Source organism: Alligator mississippiensis, chromosome 1, assembly GCF_030867095.1.
Source record: "Alligator mississippiensis isolate rAllMis1 chromosome 1, rAllMis1, whole genome shotgun sequence".
NCBI lineage: Eukaryota > Metazoa > Chordata > Crocodylia > Alligatoridae > Alligator > Alligator mississippiensis.
Window position 1 is genome coordinate 433,407,682 of NC_081824.1, and position 16,213 is coordinate 433,423,894.

The 16,213-nt window shown below is 46.4% G+C and overlaps 1 protein-coding gene across 2 annotated transcripts in view; it reads left to right on the forward strand.

Annotated features, from left to right (window-relative positions):
• Positions 1-16,213, forward strand: part of LATS2 (large tumor suppressor kinase 2) — a 96,112-nt gene that overhangs the window by 9,270 nt on the left and 70,629 nt on the right. The window contains exon 1 of one of the 2 annotated variants that reach the window (XM_059720559.1): positions 12,195-12,317. The exons of the other annotated variant lie outside the window; for it this stretch is intronic. The gene's annotated coding sequence lies outside the window, so the exon portion shown is untranslated. Of the gene's footprint in view, positions 1-12,194; positions 12,318-16,213 lie in introns of those variants that run through there. 2 annotated transcript variants of the gene reach the window in all.

Genomic DNA, 16,213 nt, shown 5'->3' on the forward strand with positions numbered 1-16,213 from the left:
GGGGTACAATCTTTGTTAGGGCCTATAAGTACATCGTGCTACACCTTAATGACTTTGCCTAACACACAGATCTGGAATTTTCTCCTTCTTCAACAGTCCACCTAGCAGAAGCCCAGTTTCCCTTACCATTTCTTCCCTATGACTTGTGATGTTTATATTAATTTCCAGTATCTTTCCTCTGAACACTTAGATTTGTAGCAAAGTACAGTGCTCCTGCCAATAAAGGACCTTTTATTCATTCTACCTGGAAGAAAACCATTTTTAAATCTCTTCTATAGATTTTCTTCTGTTTTCCTTTTCCATCTGTGATCCACTGCATTCTCTTCCTCTGCACTTTCCATGTGTCTTTTATTTGCATTTCTCTGTTCATGGGTATTGACTATTATTTTTTATTGCTTTTGATCATGTGTTATTATACGTTTGAATACATTTAATTCTCCACATCGTCTTTTTAAAAAATGTATTCTGTTTCACTTTATGGGACTGATTTTCTTCCAAAGTTTAGCCAGTTCAAATTCTCTGCCTTTATTTCCCCTTTCAAACTCGTTTAGTCATAATTACATAGTTCATGGGGCCAGGCAGCAAGAGGCTTTGGATAAGAATCCTGGTTACTATTATGTTGATGCTTCTCTAATCAGACTCCTTAACTCTACAAAACCTGGAAGTTCTAATAATTTCCCACTATATCTTATGATAGACTAAATCAGGTGTTACCTCTATTCTACTTCTCTCATATCTAAGTACTGAAGATGGTCTAAAAATGAATAGCTTGTAAGATTTCTTCACTGTGTCCCAATTTTATCTAGTTTGCCACTTGCTCTTAACTTATCTTTTTCTAAAACCCTTTCATTTTACCTTTTGTTCCTTTTGTTGCTTTCTGATTAGGCAGCCTGTGGAAAAAGGTTAATTACTTAATTATTTTTTCCTATAATAATGGTTCTATTGTCCCCTATTTTTATTTTTCAAAGCTCCTGAGTTGAGACTTAGCTACTGAAATGCTGTGTTAACATAATATGCAGTAGCAGTGTAGGCTACTTCTCCCTAACAATGGGTATTAAGTTTGTTCTGGGGCAAGAAGGTTTTTCAGTCTCTGTGGTTGTATCTAGGGTTTTCTGCTTTGGAAAGGATTAGACAACACAATGTTAAAAGGTCTGTGACACAATTTCATCTAAAACCTATGGGAGTGGGGTACCTAAATACCTCTGAGAATCAGGGTCTCGCTGATCTCGCTCTTGGAATTTTTTTTTAATTGGGTAGGAAATATTCATAAAAAGCTCAGTATGACTAATGGTAGTTTTATCCTTAGCTTCTCTTCTGGGACTTCTAATAAATGCTATAATAACCAAAATATTTTGTTTGGTGATGTCCAAATTAAGTTTTATGAGGTGGGCTGAGACCAGAGGCAGATAACAAAAAGTAAGTGTTCTAAAAAGTTTTGGACATCACTCCTTTAGGCTTCATTCGATAAAATGAGCCCCTTTATCATCTTACCATTCCTGCCAGAAATCAAGTCTCCCCTCCCAGGGTATTGTTATCTAAGATGATTCTTGATTTTGTCTGTATACAATACTGATGTGAGCTAACAATAGAGTTACCATCTGACAAACAATATTGATGTGACATTCTGTAAGATATTGGAGATAATTTAGCTATCATGCCCAGATGCATAATAGTAATGCTTAGTACTTGCAATACTGAGACACTCTCATGGACTCTCTGGTGTGTTACCTTTACCCCATAATTTGGTATCATCTGCGAAGCACTCTGTCCAAATCTGCAGATGATACCAAATTATGGGGTAAAGTTAACACACCAGAGGGTAGGGAACAAATCCAGACAGATCTGGACAGTTTGGAAAGTGGGCAGAACAGAATAGAATGCAGTTCAACAAAGACAAGTGCAAGGTGCTGCACCTAGGGAAAAAGAATCACCAGCACACTTACAAGCTGGGGGAGGACCTTCTCAACAGCACAGGATGGAAAAGGATATTGGAGTCACTGTTGACTCCAGCATGAACATGAGTCGTCAATGTGACAAAGTGATCAGTAAAGCTAACCACACTTTATCATGCACTAGCAGGTGTATGACAAACAGGTCCAGGAGGTAATACTTCTCCTTTATGTGGCATCGGTCAGGCTGCAGCTGGAGTACTGTGTCCAGTTTTTGACACTGCACTTCAAGGGGGATGTGGACAACCTCGAGAGGGTTCAGAGGCGGGCCACTCCTATGGTTAGGGGCTTGCAGGCAAAGTCCTACGAGGAGAGATTGAGGGCCCTGGATCTCTTCAGCCTCTGCAAGAGAAGGCTGAGAGGTGATCTTGTGGCCGCCTACAAATTCATCGGGGGGACAGCAAGGAATAGGAGATGCTCTGTTTACCAGGGCACCTCTTGGAGTAACTAGGAACAACAGCCACAAACTGACGGGGAGCAGATTTAGGTTAGACATCAGGAAGAACTTATTTATGGTAAGGGTTGCCAAAATCTGGAATGGGCTGTCAGGGGAGGTGGTGCTCTCCCCTTCCTTGAGGGTCTTTAAGAGGAGGCTAGACATGCACCTAGCTGGGGTCATCTGACCCCAGTGCTCTTTCCTGCCCAGGGTAAGGGGTCAGACTTGATGATCTGCTAAGGTCCCTTCTGACCCTAACATCTATGTATCTATGACTGAATCTATGAAACCCAGAGGAACAGACTTCCACCTTCAGCTTCCTCTGCACAAAAATTAAGTTTATTTTCTACCTATGGGGACTTTTCACTATCTTTAATTTTCCCTGAGCCTGAGGAAGCATGTGTGCACCCAAAAGCTTGCAGAAAAGGATATGTTTTTGCAATGTCTTAGTTGGTCTAATAAAAGGTATCATCTCTGAACCAAGAGTTATAGAGTTTTGCATTTCTTTTAGTACATGTAATGGCATTTATTAATTGTCAGAAGAGTTTATGCACGTTTTGTAGTTAAACCACACGGTGCTTTCAGGGGATCCAGAGGGGGTACAGTGGTGCAGTTGCATCTCCCCATGGGAGCAGCAGCCAGAGACTTCTGTTAAGTCCCCAAATGAGATACAAATCCCTGCCCCACTTCCTTTCCCCTCTGTGCTCAGCAGCATCTCCCCTCCCTCTCCATTTCCTCCCTGTCTGCCACTGAACCCAGCTTCTTATGTAGCCCAGCTGAAGCAGAGCAGGAGTGGCTCTGGAGTTTCCCACTGGCAGGGCAACTGGAAACAGTTGATGACAGCACAGTGGTGGGCAGGGGAGGGGGAGAATGGGAGGGGAGGGGACATGCTGCTGAGGGGCATGTTCTTACCTGCTTTGGGGACTTAAAAAATACCTTGGTGCTGCTCCCACGATTGGGCCTTCCTGCCCCACTGCCAGGGCTGGAAAGCTGAGAGTGAAGGCATAGCTATCCCTGAAGTACCAGGTGGTGCTCTTACACACCCCTTTACAAAATCTTGGATCCTTCCATGAATACTCCCATGAAGCAAACTTGACAAATACAGGGTAAAGGACTTGTTCAAAATCATACAATGAGTTAGTGGTACAGCCAACATGAGAATTCAGGAATTTGTCTCCCAAAGCTGTGCTACTCTAACCTTAGCTACCTTTGCTTTAAATTAAATGAGACACTTTTTCATCCAGTAATCAGATTTGTAACATCCTATTAAATAACAGTTCTGTTGGAAGTTGGAAGTTTGTAATCAGTCAGTGGACACAGAATAATTGTTGCATCCAAGAGGTTAAAACATACTAAAAATGTTTCTTTTCCCAACAAATGCAAATGAAAGTCTGAGTTAGCAGTTTATTGTAGAGTGCATAATGTAGTTTAAATGCCTCAGATGCAAATGGTTCGAATTACATCAATAGGTAAGTTGAATGTGAAACATTTTACAAATTTGCTAAAAATGAATGTATTCCACAAATGAGCAGAGCTACCCAGCTGAGATACCTAGGGGAGAGGTGCCCTATAAGTACCTAAAATAGATTGTTGGAGAAATCTACACAACTCCCTTTTAAATAAATGCTGAACTGAGATTCTGGGCTTTAAGTTATAGACTTGTTACAGACCTAAAAAGGTATTTAGCTACCTAACTCCTGTTTAGGCATCTAAACTCTGATTGATTTAATTGGGAGTTTAGGAGCCTATCTAATTTATGGGATTTGGCCACCCATCTTATAGTAAAATACTGATTGTTCTTACAAAGAGCCATTTACCCCCTGTTTTCCACAATACTTCACAAAGACTGAGATCATGATCCTCTCTTTAGAGCTAGGGAAACTGCCATACAAGCCATATTCTTCACCATAGCAGGAACTTTATGTGGCTGCCCTGCCCCAGATTCTTCTGTTTCTTCTCCAGGCTAGGAACTCTGTATGTGCTTCCCAGTAATGGCCTGAGATCTTGGGGTGGCCAGAGGAAACACTACAAGGACACATTGAAGGCACACCTCAAGAAAACGGATGCCGACATCAAGAGTTGGGAGGAGTTGGCTGCTGATCTACTCCAATGAGGCCACAACCTCAACCAAACCTGTTTCGAGGTGAAGTATCTTACCCTGAAAGCAGAGAAGAGAGAACAGAGGAAGGAAAAGGAGAGGAATCCCAGCCTAAGGCCTACTCTCCTCTGCAGAAAGACCTGCAACTTCCTCTCACATACTTATTATTTATCATTATTTCATTTTGTCTGGGAGAGGAGACATTCAGTTCTACTGGGATGGCAGACACGGTTCTTTGGGTAAATGTGATATCTTTTATTAGACCAACTCAATAGTTGGAAAAATTATTCTTTGCAAACTTTCAGGCACAAACACCCTTTTCCAGGCATAGGGAGAGTCTGGTGGTGCTTTGTGTATTCTCCTGGGTGGAATAGAAGCCAAAATGCAAAAAGCAGGTCTGTGAAGATGCAAATGCAAGGTAGTGAGGGTCAGAGGGAATGGGAGACAATAGAGACAGATAGGTGGGGTGGGGGAAAAAGGGAATGTTGAGCTTGTGATAGATTGTAGCTGGTAAAATGCAGACAGGTTACCTGGGGTTACCATATGTTAGACAGGTTATAATGTGCCATAAATCCAATGTCTATATTTAGTCCATGATTTTTTGTATTAGTAGATTTATGAAGTGAAGTTCATAGGCTCATTTACAAAAGGTGTTTTGTAAATTCCCTTTGAGGATTGTAACTGAGCGATTGGAGAGAGAGTAGTTCTTTTGTGAGAAGTGAGCATACACAGGTAATTGGATATTTTTGTCTTTGATAGATTTTCAGTTTGTGCTCATTCTGGTATGCAGTTGTTGTTTGGTTTCTCCTACATATTTTCCAGTAGGGGGTTTAGTGCACTGGATGAGATATATTAAATTTCTGTAGGTGCAAGGATAAGATCCAGGAATGGTGATGGTTCTGTTGTGTGATGTGGTTATTGTAGGAAATGTGTTGGCAGGTTTTACATTTCCTGTCCCAGCATGGTCTGGATCCATTCGGTATGCTTTGGGCCATAGGCAGGCAAATTTCTTTGGGTAGATGTGATATCTTTTATTAGACCAACTTTGGGCCATAGGAAGTTTGCTTCAACCAACAACACTGGGAGGATGGGCAGAACTGTGATGAGGGTATTGTTATGCTGGAAGGTGCTAATGGCTGCTATTGACTAGTTCTTTGATGGGGGGAGGGGGGTGTAGGTTGTAGCAGACAAACAACCTATACCCCTGTTCATCTATACATAACTGCAGACCTGACTGAAATTGCTGGATATACTCACCAAATGCCAGGAGCTGTGTGTTCAACCTCACGCCCTCCTTCACTCAGTTCTCTATTCTGGGTTTTGCCCATTGAGACCAAGAACATTCCCTGAAATTCTGCAGTTGGCTGCTTGTGGTGTTCAAGAGTTACTGTACTACATCCAATTGGTGAAATGTCATCCAGTCAGTAGAGGCCTTCACAAATTCAACAGGTGGACAGTCAGCATGTAGTACAACTACCTAGTGTTAGTGAGAGTCCACACAACATCTTGACATTCTTTCAGTGCAGATCTCCTCAGCTCTGCTCTTGCTCCTGTTAAACTTAATAATTGAGGTGATATGCATTTGGGGACATAGGTGGATATGGGAACATATTATGTATTCTTTTGGGAGGATTGCAAAATTAGTTATAATTTCTGATATTTGTTTACCAGTAAAAGAATCCCATGTTAATAGTTTTAGTTAATAGTTAATCCCATGTTAAACGTAAAGTTGAGTCAAATGAAATAATGTCTTGCCCATTCCATTGCCATTGTGCTGGAATCTAAGATATTTCTAGAGCACGAGTCATTACCTATGCCATGCTTTTTTTTCCCAAGCTCTAGCCCTTAAACAGATTTTCTCAGACATACAATGCTATTGGTCTTTCTATGTGATAACCCTCCTACTGATACCATCTTAACGTGGAAACAATGATGAAAGGGGGGAATTGTTGTGCCTTAATATACTTTGTTCTTAATAGTTTCAGTGCATATGGGACCAAACCATGTTTTAACTGACATGTTGAATGATGCTTCAGGCACACCAAATTCCCAGGGTGTATGTAATACTCTATGGGAACATCATAGATTCATAGATGTTAGGGTCGGAAGGGACCTCAATAGATCATCGAGTCCAACCCCCTGCATAAGCAGGAAAGAGTGCTGGGTCTAGATGACCCCAGCTAGATACTCATCTAACCTCCTCTTGAAGACCCCCAGGGTAGGGGAGAGCACCACCTCCCTGGGGAGCCCGTTCCAGACCTTGGCCACTCGAACTGTGAAGAAGTTCTTCCTAATGTCCAATCTAAATCTGCTCTCTGCTAGCTTGTGGCCATTGTTTCTTGTAACCCCTGGGGGCGCCTTGGTGAATAAATACTCACCAATTCCCTTCTGTGCCCCCGTGATGAACTTATAGGCAGCCACAAGGTCGCCTCTCAACCTTCTCTTGCGGAGGCTGAAAAGGTCCAGTTTCTCTAGTCTCTCCTCGTAGGGCTTGGTCTGCAAGCCCTTAACCATACGAGTGGCCCTTCTCTGGACCCTCTCCAGGTTATCTGCATCCTTCTTGAAGTGTGGCACCCAGAACTGCACGCAGTACTCCAACTGCTGTCTGACCAGCGCCCGATAGAGGGGAAGTATCACCTCCTTGGACCTATTCGTCATGCATCTGCTGATGCACGATAAAGTGCCATTGGCTTTTTTGATGGCTTCGTCACACTGCCGACTCATGTTCATCTTGGAGTCCACTGTCCCTTTCCACCTCTGTGCCACCCAGCAGGTCATTTCCTAGGCTGTAGGTGTGCTGGACATTTTTCCTCCCTAGGTGCAGCACTTTGCATTTCTCCTTGTTGAACTGCATTCTGTTGTTTTCTGCCCACTTGTCCAACCTGTCCAGGTCTGCTTGCAGCTGTTCCCTGCCCTCCGGCGTGTCCACATCTCCCCATAGCTTTGTGTCATCTGCAAACTTGGACAGAGTACATTTCACTCCCTCGTCCAAGTCACTGATGAATACATTAAAGAGTATCGGTCCAAGGACTGAGCCCTGCGGGACCCCACTGCCCACAACCTTCCAGGTCGAAACCGACCCATCTACCACGACTCTCTGGGTGCGACCCTCCAGCCAATTCGCCACCCACTGGACTGTGTAGTCATCCAAGTCACAGCCTCTTAACTTGTTCAGCAGTATGGGGTGGGATACCATATCGAAGGCCTTCCTGAAGTCTAAGTATACGACATCCACCCCTCCTCCTGTGTCCAGGCATTTCGTAACCTGGTCATAAAAAGACTAGATTGGTCAGGCACGATCTGCCTGCCATGAACCCGTGCTGGTTTCCCCTCAGCATAATTTGTCTTGCCGGGCTCTCACAAATGTGAGCCTTGATAATTTTTTCAAAGACTTTGCCAAGGATGGAGGTGAGACTGACTGGCCTATAGTTGCCCGGGTCCTCCTTCCTCCCCTTCTTGAAAATGGGGACCACATTGGCCCTTTTCCAGTCCTCCGGGACTTGGCCCGTGAGCCACGAACGTTCGAATATTCCCACCAGTGGCTCTGCAATGATGTCGGCCAGTGCCTTCAGCACCCTCGGATGGAGCTCATCCGGGCCTGCTGACTTAAAGGCATCCAGTTCTTCCAAGTGACTCTGCACCATCTCAGGGTCTACGCATGGAAGTCTGGCACCTTGCTGCTGCCTCTCTACAACCCCAGTGAGAGACTTGTTGTGTCCCTTGCTTAGGAACACTGAGGCAAAGAACTCGTTGAGGAGTTCAGCCTTGTCCCCCCTGTCCATCACCAATTGTTTCTGCCCATTTAGCAGGGGTCCTATTCCTCCCTGGGTCTTCCTTTTACTCCCTATATATCTAAAAAACAATTTCTTGTTGTCTTTTACTTGGGTTGCCATCCTCAGCTCCATGGTAGCTTTGGCCCGTCTAACTGCCTCCCTACAAGCATGAGCAGAGGAGGTATATTCGTCTTAAGTGATCTCTCCCTGTTTCCACTTTTTATGTGCTCCCCTTTTGGCCCTTAGGCTACCCTGGATTTCTGTGGTCAGCCAGGGAAGCCTCCTGGCCCCTTTCCCTCTTTTGCCTCGCTCGGGGATCGTCTTGCTTTGTGCCCGAAGGATCGTTTCCTTAAGGCACAGCCACCCTTCTTGGGCTCCCATCCCTTCAAAACTCCTATTCTGCAGTGAGTCCTTGACTAATCGCCTGAGTTCATTGAGATCAGCTTTCCTAAAGTCTAGCACTTTCACCCTTCTAGTTACCTTACCCACTCGACGTCTTATGGTGAATTCTATTATTAGGTGATCGCTGTCCCCCAGATGGCTACCGATCTGTAGGTCCCCTACCATGTCATCCCCCATTGCCAATACCAGATCCAGTATGGCATTCCCCCTAGTGGGACCATGTACCTCCTGTGTCAGGTGGAGGTCCTGTACACAGGTTAGAAACCTTCGTGAGCGATGGGACTTTGCTGTCTGTGACTCCCAGCAGATGTCCGGGTAGTTTAGGTCCCCCATGACTACTGCCTCTTTAGCTTTTATGGTCTTCGAGAGTTGCCTCAGGAGCCCCGAATCTCTTTCTTCCCCTTGATGTGGGGGTCTGTAGCAGACCCCTACTACCAAATCCCTTTCTCCTTGCCCCCCATGTAGCCTAACCCACAATCCTTCTACTTCCTCATCCTTGGATTCTGTCTTGATGAGGGTTGATGTATATTGCTCGTTGACATAGAGCGCAACCCCTCCCCCTTTCTTCCCCACCCTGTCCTTTCTGTACAGTCTATAACCCTCAATATGTACTGCCCAGTCATGGGATGAATCCCACCAGGTTTCTGTTAGCCCCACTAAGTCATAGGTATTTAGTGCAAGCAGGAGCGCTAGTTCATCCTGCTTGTTTCCCATGCTCCTAGCGTTAGTATATAGGCACTTGAGCCCTGCGACTGGTGCCTTTGCTGCCCCCCCGCTCCGAGTCCCAAGGGGCCCTTTGATTCTTACCTTCTCGTTTCTTACCTGTGCCGTAGTGCTGGCCTCCCCATGGCTTTCAGGTTCCCAATGCTCTCTTTCTTCAGGCTGGGCTGTCCTTGTGGGTGCCACATGGTTTGGTGGTCCGCAGCTTCCCCCGCCCTCATATTCCCCTCCCCCCAACGAGCCTAGTTTAAAGCCCGCCGGAGGAGATCCGCCAACCTAGAAGGAAACACACGCTAACCTTTACCATTGTTATTATCACAGTTTGTTCTGCTTGAAGAGTGCAAGGAAGCTGCTAGTTTACAAGAGGGCATGTTGACGTAGTGCTTCTGTAGTGTAGGAGATGAGCTTTTCTCCGTCCCCCCAAATTCCCATCTCTCTTACTCTGTAGCAGGAAATCCAAACTCTACAGCTTCATTCTAGTGCACCAGATCCAGCAACTGAAACTGACTGGAAACTGAAATATCTGAGTTTAATGTCGCTGTCCAAATTGATTGGAAAAAAAGAAAAAAAACAGGGTTAATAATGAAAAATGCCCTGCAAGTCTCAATTTTGTCAAGATTTAATTACATAGATAATACTAGTATCTAAGATGCAGACATTTTCACATGGGCTGCACAATTTTTATATTGATGTTGCTTCTTTAAGCCAGCCTGGACTTTGGTGGGAAAAGGTCTCAAGACATTGAGCAATACCCTGTTTTAGGCAATCATGTTGCTATGCCTCATGGGCTAAGCACAACAGTAATTCAGAAAATGAAGCCTTGCTGCATCTATCATAACATTTAAAGTTTACTTTAGTTTTTCACATATTTCAAGATTGCAAAGTGAACCACTTCACCCCACAATGTAATGTTGTCACTGGAATCTGTTCTGAGTCCAAGGGCTTTCTGTAGCTCTGCTGAGTTGGAGGTTTCCTTTCCTCTCTTCCCCTCAATATATTTCAGTCAATGGCACTATTGAAAGTCTGACATTAATTCCTAAAAAGTAACTGGCAGCCTTCAGTTGCTAAAATGCTAAACCATGTCATGTCACTATACTTTTTTTCTAAAAAACATGGGAGTTTGTTTTTTAAACTTTAAGTTTTAGAAAAAGTTCTTAAACTGTTTTTTCAACTGATTCCCTTCTCTTAAAAAATCCTAGTTGTTCACAGGCTGTAGTGACAATTTGGATGAAGCAAATTAAAAAATTAGAAGACAAGTGAGATTTCAAAGAATGTTTTAAGACAGGGCCATATGGGAGTAGCATTACTCACATAATTATCCTATTGGCTTTGAAGGGGCTATATATTTAGCTCCCATTCGGCAAAATAACCATATTATTCCCTTACTCAGCTTTATATGAGCAGATAGTCCTGTTCAAACCAGTGGGTCTGTTTACATGAGTAAAATTACCCATGTGCTTTAGTATTTAGCTAACTCCCCCAGAAACACACACTGAAATCCTTCCTCCTGAGAGGGAGACACTTTAACAATCTGCATTTAAAATGAATATGGAACAGAATCTCCCTCCCTAACCTGGCACAGGGCTATAGAGATAACTTGCATGTTTATTTGGCGTATTTGTATTTATCTTCTATAAGTTTGTTTTCTTTATGTCCTCCTTCTCTGGGAGTTGTTAATGCCTGGATCCAAGGGTGGATCCAGGGTGGGTGCAGTAGTGCAGTTGCATCCCCCCCTTTGATTCCTGCTTCACTCAAAGTTTAAAACCAACTGCTTGTGGCAGCAGCACTTCATTTTGGGCAGCAGCAAGGGAGTCACTTCACTTCATGGCTCATTATAACCTACCTGACTCTTACCTCCTTATCCCACAGGTTCAGCTGATCAAGCAATTCTTTCTTTTGCAATTCTGCTATTAGCTGTTTTTCTTAATGTAGGTACTATTCCACAGCCTGCAGGGCTGTTTTTAACTCTACCTAAAAACATCAACTCAAATGTGGAAACATTAACTCAGGGCCTTGTTACATGTTATAGCGTGAGCTGCTCAAATGTCACTAGGTGTTAGTCCTAGCTCATGTTTGGAGCTTCACATGTTCAGGACGGCAGGGGCCTGGAGGACTGAAAGGTAAGAATCTCCCTCCTTCCCTCTCCGACTCCGGGCTTCACTCTTGTGTCCCCCCTGCCCCGCAGGGGCAGGACAGACGGATGAACCCTTCTCTGTCCGCTCCCCAAGCCGACCGCACAAGTAAGCAGGGCAGCGCGGGGAGCGAGAGGGGCTTTCCACTAAGGTGCAGCCGAGAGGGGCCAGGCCCGGGGGGGAGGATGGTGCGGACCGGAGAGCCGCCTGGCTGGGGCGGGGTCCCTGCTAGCCCTCGCACAGCGCTGAGAGCCCGGTCCCGGTGTCCATGTGCGGACAGGCCGGGGCCGAAGCGCCTCAGGCACAAGGCGGGTGTCCCACGCGGGCGCCCCGCGGCCTCCTGCCCTTGTCCCAACGGGAAGAGGCGCCCGCTGAGCGCGGGGGCAGGACACCGCGTCCCTGCGGCCTCCGTGCAGCGCGGGGACAGGAGCGACCGGGCCAGGCCGGGGCAGCTTTGGGGTGGTGTTGGCTGTAGCAGAGGGCACGGGGCCCCACGCCAAACACTCCGGGGAAGTTCTCGGGAGAGCGGCGCCCTGGGCAGGGGCTGGTCCAGGTCCCGGTGCCGCCCCGCCCCTCCCTCTGGGGGCGATGACGCGCGGTCACGTGACGCGCTTGGAATGCCAACAATGTAGCGAAGTCCCGGCGCGTTCCACACTCGCAGCCGCGCGGGGCCGGACAGCGCGCTCGGGGAGCAGCGCCGCGCCGCGCCGCCGGGGAGGCGGCCGGGCCGGGGGGGCGCCCTGAGGCCGCGCAGCCGGGCTCCCCTCCCTGCCCTCCGTGGCCGCCCGCCCGCCCGCCCGCCCGCCGGTGAGTTGGGTCCGGCGGGGTCCGGCCCCCGCAGGGAGGGAACGGGCGAGAAAAGTTTGGGGGGCGGCGGCTTCGCTGCCCCTGGCCTCAGCCCCCTGCGGCGGCCGCCCCGAGTCGCGCCCCCCGGCCCAGGCCGGCTGGGAGGGAGGGGCGCCCCGCCCAGGGCGGCGGCCGGGAGGGTGCGGGGCGGCTCCGCAACCTGCCCGTGCCGGAGCCTGGCCCGCGCGCGCTGTCCTGGCACGCACCCGAAGGCCAACCGGCCCGGCCCGGCCCGGCCCGGCGCGGCCTGCCCCTGGGGCCCCGGGGTCGGGCACTCGCCCAAGGGTGTGCGTGTCAGTGTGTGCACACGCACGTGTGCCTGTGCGCACACATGGACATAAATACGTATGTATAATATCTACGTACGTGCATACACATATACAGACACACGTATATATAGCGCAAGCTTTTGTGAGCAGGAGCATCTGAGGGAGTGAACGTCAGCTCACAAGCACTGGTGCGATGTGCGGTCTGCTCTGGCTAGGCTGTACGCTGTGAAGCTGCCCTGCCGTCTACTTAATTAGTTAGGGCAAGGGGGGATTGGAGCTGGGGCTCCTGGGCTCTGTTCCCTACTGTATTTTACCACGGTGTGTTCGGTCTCGTGATGCCTAGCAGTGGTCAGAAGTGATGCCTCAGTTCGAGGGCTTCAGGTTTTTTTCCGATCCTCAATTTGGGAAGCCTGGAGATGGGAGTCCCCAGCTGAGCCGTCTCATTTGCAGTTTTTAGATGTTCTCTTTGCCCTACAGTGGCTGGGATGGGCAAGTGCTGGAGTTACTTAAGATCCTGGCAGTTGCCCATGCCCCTGAGATGGGGCAAATATGTATGGTTTTACTGGGATGAAGGTCCCCACTGGCAGTAGTTTGGATGTGGCACTATTAGTGGGACAGAGGATAGGAGGAGGGGGATAGAAGTGGAATAAATCTGGATTTAGTTCATCTCCCCACTTCACATATGCTGCTGTGGATAAAGCAGAAATATTTTGTATAATGCTCTTGTGGCACCCTTGTCTAGACCCACTCTGCCCCTCAGAGCTTGAAGTCTAAATAAACAAGACAAACCAAAGGGTTGAGACAATGGGGAACAAAGATAGGAGGTGACTTGTGGCAGTTTCTTAAACTTTACCTCTCCCTTGCTTCTGCTACCCTCTTTAGTTTGGATATAGGGTTCTTCAGGGATAAAGACTCGGGCAACAGCTTGATATCTTGAGCTTTGTGCCTCTTCCCTTGAAACGTACAGCCGGGCTGCAGCATCGTATGTCTTGAGGCCAGTGGAGCCCCTTGGTTGATGCAGAATGTAGGAACAAAAAAGAAGGCATCTTGGGCCCCAGGGGAACAAACCCCACTGTTTAAATTAATTGTATTTATTTTACTACCTCAATCTTGGGCAGTGTTTCTCAACTGAAAATAAAAGTCAATTACACAAAACTTGCTACAATTATAGCAACACAACTTATTGGGAGCATTATAATTTAATGGTTGGAAGGTTATAGGCAAGTTTCTAGTAAGTAATGAATGTCAGAAATGTTTTGAAAAAGAACCTTAGGAGTGTTTACTCGGTGACTTAGAACTCAAATGCATTTGAAGAATGATTTCTCTAGATTGCATGGGTGGTAGGCAGGGTGATGGTCAGAAGGATATTGAACTAGCCACATAGGGATAGTACAAGGCAGAAATGCTTAAGCACAGATAGATAGTCTGTTAGTTTAAAAAGTACTTGTATTTTTTTTCTAAAAATACAAATCACAAGGAACTAAAAAAAAAAAAAAAGCATGCAACTTCTTTTTCTTTGCAGATCATTTGTAATATTCAACTTCCAATTTTTGGCATGCCCTGTATATTAAGTGGAATGTGCTTTCTACAGGCAAACAAAAAAAAACACTTTTACACTTATCTGTAGTAGTTACTGATGCTGTTCCCATTCATAGTGTAAATGCAATGCTGATCACTCAGATAGTGCTGCTAAACCAGAGAGAAAGCTGAAGAAGTTGCCAGCTGGCTTGACCCAGCAGTATGAGAATCATAGATAGGATCATGGGTCACAAAACTTCTTTATATGAGCCAAATTACGTAATTCTAAGGTGGCAAAGAGGTGGGGGACTTGCATTCTTCTCCAGCACATCCCATGCCTGAATACTGGCACTAAGTGAGAGGAGTCCTTGTTTGTTCTTCCTCCTCAACCCAGCCATATGGTGTCTATTGCTGTCAGGGAGAAGGAAGACAGAGCAATAAATTGGTATTTCTTTCTTCAGTCTATGACAGGCTGTTTAGTTATGAAGTGTTCCAAAACCAGTTGCATTAGTATTGTTTAAATGAGTTTCTTTAAAGTAATTGTTTATTAAAAGTCTGTACTAGCTGCTGATGTCCCCTCTGGAACATCTCTTGGAAACCATTGACTTCAATAGAAGCCATGCTGCATGTGTCTGAGAACAAGGTTTGGCTTTACATGATAACTGAACCTCTTTTTCTTATCACAAATGGCAAAAGCTTTGCAAGATGCCTGAAGACATTTCTCTCTCCTGGCACCAGTTGCAACTTTAGACAAATGTGCTTCAGGGTTACACATTGGGAGACGGGAGAGTTTGAGATCTCAAACTGATCCCAGATCTTGTCTAGTGTGTGCCTGTGCAACCCAGGTCATCTGGCTAACTTCTAAAGAGTGTTTTTCGTATTTAAACAAAAAACTCTTTGCATGCCAACCCTTTACCATAGCTTATAAGCAGGAGTTGAACGTAGGGCCTTCAGCAGCAAAGCCCAGAACTCTAGCACTTGCATTAAGTGATCGTTTTAGGTGAGAAGTGTCAAAACCACTTTGTGCCCCAGGCCAGATCCAAACTGCAGGGTCCTTGTAGGCTGGATCCAGCCTGGAGTGTGAGCATGTGGTGGTGGCAGCAGCTCCGGCTCCAATCCAGAATATGGTGGCGGCAGTGGCAACTTTGGCTGTGACCTAGGGCATGTGATGGTGATTCCAGTCCCTGTCACATGCCCATAGTGGAGTTGGAGCTGCTGCCACTGTGTGCCTTGTGTCATGGTGGCAGCTCCAGCTCTGGCTCTGACAGTGCATATAGCTGGGGCCAGTGTCTGGGGAGGTATGGTTGCAGCAGTGGCAACAGGCTAAGTGACTGGAGGGTGACTGAGGCTGTATTAGTCCTTTCTTGCCTCCTTGCTGCCTATCGCCAAGTCTACCTGGGACCGAGGGCTCTGGATTCTGTGGTGGGTCCTGCCTTCAGCCACACCCTCAACTTCTGATGGCCCACCAGCAGTCTGGTGGGCAAGACGGAACAGTTCTGTAGCCCAGATGCTGTCTGACACCCCTGGTCTAGGTGGTACTGGAAGGGCGTGTGATGCTTCATGAGGGTGTAACATAAAGGGTAACAGCATCTCATCCAGCAGTGCCACCAATCAGAAATGCATGGTCATAACTGGGACTTGAATTTGATTCCACCATCTTGTTTTTTTTATTTTGCTCCTGGTTTAAAGGTTCAACAGTGAATGTTTTACTAACCAGGGAGTGATGCTGACTTTAAAGGTGATTTCATGCCTTCACCCTTCAAAATAGGCAATGGCAGGCATTGTGGGCTCTGAGGATGGATGGTGATCATCTGGAGATGTTCTCCAAGTTCAGATCGTACTCACGTCCAAGTGCAGGGTTAAGAGAGGCTTTTGATTTAATGCCCTTGTTCAGGATGAAAAATCATGTAGTTTTCACAATTGCAGGAACTGTACTTAAATCCATGTGGAGCTTGGTAAAATGAGGGGGAATAATCATTATGGAAACGTTTTTCTCTTGGGGCTTAAACTTTCTGTTCCTAGAAATGAACTTTTTGAAATATTTCCCTTTAGTTTTTGACTTTTGTTATT